Below are 6975 nucleotides of genomic sequence, written 5' to 3' on the forward strand. Positions count from 1 at the left end.
TCTGTGTGCGTCTACGCATGACTATGCTTGTACATTTGTGTGTGCATCTGTCTCCGCACCTCTGTTTGTGGAGCAGTTTATGTGACTCGGTGTGTTCTTCTGTGTGCATGATGCCATGTGTAACTTTGTATATCTGTGTGCACGATTCTGTGTGTGTATCTGTGTATGTCTCTGCGGATGTGACTTTGTGCGTGTACCTGCATACGTATCTTTGTACGCGACTCTGTGCATGTGACTTTGCGTGAGTCTTTGTGTTCATCTGTGTGCATAACTATGTGTATCTGTGTGTGTGACTGGATGTGTGCCTGTATACCTGTATAGGACTCTCTGTGTGTTTCTCTGTGTGGGGCCCTGTGGGAGTATCTGCGTGTGTTATTTGCTGCGTATTTCTCTGAGTGCATCAATGTGTGCAACTTTGTGTGTGCATCTGTATGTCTACTTCTCTGCATAACTGTGCATGCATCTCTGTGTGCATGACTCTGGGTGCATATCTCTGTTTGTGACTTGTCGTGAGTACCTGTTTGCATGACTCTGTGTGTGTCTGTGTGAATCTGTGCGTGACTGTGCTTGCATGTCTGTGTGTGCATTTGTGTGTGTCTCTGTGTGTTTGTGTTTCTGCATGTGTATTGATGTGTTTGACTCTGCATGTTTGACTCTGTGTGTGCCAGTGTGTGTATCCATGTGCGTGACTCGGTGCGTATTGTGTGCGTGAGTCTGTGTGTGTATCTGTATCTGTATGCAATAGTCTGTATGTGTTCCTTTGTACACGACTGTATGTGTTTTCATGTGCATATCTCTGTGAGTATCTCTGTGTGACTCTATGTGCATGTGTCTGTGAGTGTATCTGTGTGTGCATCTGCGTGTGCGTCTGCATGTGTTTGTGTGTGCGTGTCTATGAGTGTACCTGTGTGTTTGACTCTGTCTGTGCATCAGTGTGCGTGTCTGTATGTGACTGTGTGGGACTATGTGTTTCTATGTGTGTGACTCGGTGTGTGTGTGTATGCATATCTGTTTACGTGACACTGTGTATGTATCTGTGTATGTTAAACGCTGTGTGTTTCGGTGTATCTTTGTGTGCGTGATTCTGTGTGTGCGTCTGTGTGTATCTGTGTGTGACTGTGTGTGTTTGTCCAAGTGTGTGATTCTATTTGCGTGTCTGTGTATGCATCTGTATGTGTGTCTCTGTGTGTGTCCGTGAGAACCTGTGCATGACTGTGCTTCTGTGTCTGTGTGTGCATCTGTGTGCTTGACTCTATGCGTGACTCTGAGTGTGCATTGTATGCTCCACTCTGAGTGTGCATCTTTCTGTGTGTTATTTTGTGCGTGATTGTGTGCACCTATGTGTGTGCCTCATTATGTCTGTGTGATAATCTGTGTGTGTAACTATATATTTGTGCATGACACTGTGTATATCTTTGTGTTACTTGCTGTGCATTTCTGTGCACATCTACATGTGCAATTCTGGGTGTGTCTGTACATGTATTTCTGTGCATAGCTGTGCATGTGTCTATGTGTTTGACTCTTTGTGTGTATCTGTGTGCGTGCCTTGGTGTTTCTGTGTGTGCATGATTCAGTGTGTGTCTGTGCGAGACCATGCTTGTGTTTTACGTGTGCATCTGAGTGCATGTTTCTGTGTGTGAGAGACTCTGTGTGCATGTCTGTGTGTACCTGTGTGCAAGTTAGTGCATGTGCATCCGTTTGTGTGACTGTGTGTGCTTGATCATGGTGTGACTCTGTATGTGTTTCTGTGTGCATGACGCTGTGTCTATCTGTTTGTGTATTCATGTAGGTGACTGTGTGTATGTCCATGTTTGTGGCACTGTGTATATCTGTGTGTGTTTGTCCATATGTTAGTTGCTGTGTGTTTCTTTGTGTGTCTCTGTGTCTGTGACACTGTGTGTGTGTGTGTGTCTGCGTGTCTTTGTATGTGACTCAGAGTGTGTATCTGTGTCTGTATCTAAGTGTGTGGTTGTGTGTGTTTGTCAGTGTGTGTGACACTGTGTGTATTTCTGTGTGTGTCTCTGTGTGCGTGACTCTGTGTGTATCTGTATGAATCTTTGCGTGACTGTGCTTGTGTTTGCATCTGCATTCATGAATCTGTGTATGTCTCTGTGTGTGCGACTCTGCGTGCATGTCTGTGTGTATTTGTGTGTGACTCAGTGTGTGCGTGTCTATACATATGTGTGGCTCCGAGTGTTTTTGGTCATGTGTGTGACTCTGTGAGTGTATCTGTGTACATGACTCTGTGCGTGACTCTGCGCGTATGTGTATGACTTTGTATCCCTATGTGTGTGACTCAGTATGCATGTCTGTCTGTGAATCTGTACGCGCGAATTTGTGTGTTTGTCCATGTGTGTGACTCTGTGTGTGTGTCTCTGTGTACATGACTCTGTGCATCACTCGGTGTGTGCATTGGTGTGTGACTCACTGTGTGTGTCTCTGTGTATATGGTTCTGTGTGTGTGCCTGTGTGTGACTCTGAGCATGTGGGCGGCACGGTGGCACAGTGGTTAGCACTGCTGCCTCACAGCGCCAGAGACCCGGGTTCAATTCCCGCCTCAGGCGACTGACTGTGTGGAGTTTGCACATTCTCCCCGTGTCTGCGTGGGTTTCCTCCGGGTGCTCCGGTTTCCTCCCACAGTCCAAAGATGTGCAGGGTCAGGTGAATTGGTCATACTAAATTGCCCGTAGTGTTAGATAAGGGGTAAATGTAGGGGTATGGGTGGGTTTCGCTTCGGCGGGTCGGTGTGGACTTGTTGGGTCGAAGGGCCTGTTTCCACACTGTAATCTAATCTAATGTGTCTGTGTTTGCGTGTGATTGTGTTTCTATGTGCTTGACTCTGTGCATGTATCTGTGTGCATCAGTCTGTGTGTGGTTTTGCATACATGTAGAGTGTTTTCGTGTACTAGACTCTGCGTGTGCACCTGTGTGCATCTGTGTGCGTGTCTCTGTAAGCATGCATCTGTGTGTGTGCATGTGCCTGTGTTTGCTGTATGTGTGACCTGTGTGTGTATGTGTTTGAGTGACTCTGTGTGCACGTCTCTGTGTGTGACACTGTGGGAGACTATGTGTATCTGTTTGTGAGTCTGTGTGTGCGTCTGTGTGCATATCTGTGTGAGTGACACTGTATGTGTGTTACTTCTGTGTGTTTCTGTGTTTTTCTATGTGTGTGATTCAATGTGTGCATCTATGTGTTACTGGCTGTGTATTTCTGTGTGTGCATCAGTATGTGCAACTCTGTGTGCACATTTCTATGAGTATTTCTGTGCATTACTGTGTATGTGTGTCTACATGCGTGATTCTGCATCACTCTGTGTGCGTGACACGGTAAATGTATCTGTGTATATTGTGTGCGTGTCTGCGTGTGCCTCTGTATGTGACTCTATGTGTTTCTGCCTGTCTTCTGTGTGTGACTCTGTGTGTGTGCATTGTGTGTGCTCTGTCTGTGTATGTGTGTATGCACATGTATGTGTGTGCTTTTGTGTACATGACTCTGTGTGCGTGTGTCTGTGTGAACTCTGTGAATCTATGAGTGCATGTGCGCCTGTGTGATTATCTGTGTACATGACTCTGCCTGTTTCTGTGTGCATGACACTTTCTGTATCTGTGCATGTTACTTGCAGTACATTTCTGTGTGAATCTATGTGTGTGACTCTATATGTATCTGTACGTGTATTTCTGTGCATAGCTGTGGATACGTGTCTGTGTGCGTGAATCGGTGTATGTTTCTCTGTATGTGACTGTGTGTATCTGTGTGACTGCCTGTGTGTATCTGTGTGTGTGTGACTCTGTATGTATCTGTGTGAATCTTTGCATGACTGTGCTTGTGTTTGCGTGTGCATCTGCATTCATAAATCTGTGTGTGTGCAACTCTGCGTGCATGTCTGTATGCATTTGTGTGTGACTCAGTGTGTGTATACATATGTGTGGCTCTGAGTGTTTTTGGTTGTGTGTGTATCTGTGCACATGACTCTGTGCGTGACTCTGTGTGCATGAGGCTCTGTATGTTTCTGTGTTTATCTGCGTGTGCATCTGCATGTGCCTGGGTGTGCGGGTCTATGTGTACCCCTGTGTGTGTGTGTGTGTATGTGTGTGTGTGATACTGTGCATGTGCATCTGCGTGAGTGACACTTTGTGTGTGACTCTGTGAATAACTATATGTATCTCTGTGTGTGACACAGTTTGTGTATCTGTGTGCATATCTGTGTACGTGACTCTGTGTTTTTCTGCATGCATGGTACTGTGTGTGTATCTGTGTTTTAACTACTGTGTGTGTAACTGTGTGCTTTTTTCCATGTGAGTGACTCCTGTGTGTTTCTGTGTGTCTGTATAGCTGACTCATTGTGTATGTCTGCCTGTGTATCCATGTGTGTGACTCGGTGTGTGTCCGTGTATGTCTGCACATGACTGTGCTTGTGTGTTTGTATTTGCATATGTGTTCACACTTGTTTGGCATCAGTGTGTGTGACTCGGTGTATTCATCTTGTACGTGATGCCATGTGCAATTCTGTGCATCTGTGTGTGTGACTCTGTGATTCTGTGTGCTTGACTCTATGTATGTATCTGTGTGCATCGGTCTGTGTGTGGTTTTGTGCACATGTAGAGTGTGTTTTCATGTCCATGACTCTGTGTGTGCTTTAGTGTGCAAGAATCTGTGTGCTTGTCTCTGTACGCATGCATCTGTGTGTGTCTGTGTGTGTGTCTGCATGTGCCTGTGTGTGCTGCATGTGTGACTCAGTGTGTGCATGTGTTTGAGTGACTCTGTGTGCACAGCTCTGTGTGTGTATCTGTGCATGCCTCTGTGGATGCAACTTCGTGTAGGTATGTGCATACATATCTGTGCACGTGACTCTGTGTATGTATCTGTGCATGTGATTTTGTGTGAGTCTGTGTGTTCATCTGTGTGCATGACTGGGTGCGTGTCTGCGTGTATTCCTGTATGGGTGACTATGTGTAACTGTGAGAGTATCTGTGTGTGTTACTTGCTGTGTATTTCTGTGTGTGCAGCTATGTGTGCAACTTTGTGTGTGCATCTCAATGTCTATTTCTGTGCATAACTGTGCATGTGTGTCTGCGTGCATTACTCTGTGTGTATCTGTTTGTGACTCGGCGTGTACATGACTGTGTGTGCATCTGTGTGCATGACTCTGTGTAAATCTGCACGTGACTGTGTTTACATGTCTGTGTGTGCATCTGTGCGGGTGTCTCTGTGTGTGTTACTGGGTGTATTTGTGTGTGACTATGTGTGTGTTACTGTCCCTGGCTCTGTGTGTCTGTGTGTATGACACACTGCGCATGTCTGCCTATATATCCATGTGTGTGACTTTGTGTGTGTCCATGTGTCTGCGTGTACCTGTGTGCATGACTCTGTTTCTGTGTGCTACACTCTGTGCATGAGTATGTATGCATTTCTGTGTACACGTAGTGTTTGTTTTTGTGTACATGACTCTGCATGTGTGTCTGTCTGTGTGTGCAACTGCATGTGTGTCTTGTTGTGTGCCTGTGTGAACCTGAGCATGACTGTGCTTGTGTGTCTATGTGTGCATCTCATGTATGATTTTATGCATGCCTCTCAGTGTGTGACACCATGTGTATGTGTTTGTGTGTGTGTGTTTATATATAGAACATGACTCAGTGTGTGCATCTGCGAGTGTATCCATGTGTGACTGTATGTGTTTGATCGTTTGTGAAACTCTGTCTGTGTTTGTGTGTGCATGACTCTGTGTGTGTCTGCCTATGTTCTATGCATATGACTCTATGTGTGTGTCCGTGCGTGTGACTCTGCATGTGATTTTATGTAGAGGACTCTGTTCATGACTCTCTGTGTGTATTGCATGCTTCACTCTCTTGTGTTCACCTCTGTGTATGAGTATGTATGTTTTTTTGTGTACATGACTGTGTGTGCTTTCGTGTACATGACTCAGTGAGCGATTCTGTGTGTTAGTCTATGTGTTACTCTGTGCATGATTATAGGTATCTGCATGTGTGCCTCATTGTGTGTGTCTGTGTTATTATCTGTGTACATGACTCTGTGTGTTTATTTGTGCATGGCACTGTGTGTGTATCTGTGTGTGTTACTTGCTGTGCAATTCTGTATGTGCATCTCTATGTGTATTTCTGTGCATAACTGTGCATGCGTGTCTATGTGCATGACTCTATGCGTGATTCTGTGTGTTTATCTATGTATGCGACTGTGTGTGTTTCTGTGTTCGTGTCTATGCGTGTCTGCAGTTGCATGTCTGTGTGTGTGAATCTGTGTGTGACTGTGCTTCAGTTTTGCATCTGTGTGTGTGACTCTATGTTTCCGTGACTCTGCGTGCGTGCCTGCGTGTACCTGTGTGTATGAGCCTTCTGTGTTCATGACTGCGAGTGATTTCATCTACATGACTGTGCGTGTGTGCACCTGCAAACATGACGCTGTGTGTGCATCTGTATATGTGCCTGTGTGTGCACATCTATGTGTGCACCTGTGTGTTTGACTCTGTGTGTGTAAGTGTGCATGTGGGAATCTGTATGCATGCATCTGTGTGTGACTATGTGTGCATGTGTCTGTGTGTGCGTGTCTCTGAGTGGACCTGTTTATGTGACTCTGTGTGTGCATCTGTGTGAGAGACTCTGTGTGCACGTCTCTGTGCGTGACTGTGCATCTGTGTGTGTATCTGAGTGCATGACTCTGTGTGTGTTTCTGTCTATATAACTGTGTTTTTATGTACATGAATCTGTGTGCGTCCATGTGTGCATGACTCTGTGTGTACATCTGAGTGTGTATCTCTATGTGTGATTCTGTGTGCATGTATCTGTGTGTGTCTCTGTTTATGTCTGCTTAAGTGTCTACATGTACCCTGTGTGCATGGCTGTGTGTGACTCTGTGCGTGTGATTGTGTGTATCTGTCTGTATGTCTGTGTGTATGACTCTGTGTGTGTTGTGTACATAACTCTATTTGCACATCTGTCTGGGTGACATTCTGTGTGTCT

This window comes from Chiloscyllium plagiosum, unplaced genomic scaffold (assembly GCF_037043375.1).
Source record: "Chiloscyllium plagiosum isolate Xiang-an unplaced genomic scaffold, Cpla_swu_hap1 HiC_scaffold_53Y, whole genome shotgun sequence".
In the NCBI taxonomy this organism is placed as follows: domain Eukaryota; kingdom Metazoa; phylum Chordata; class Chondrichthyes; order Orectolobiformes; family Hemiscylliidae; genus Chiloscyllium; species Chiloscyllium plagiosum.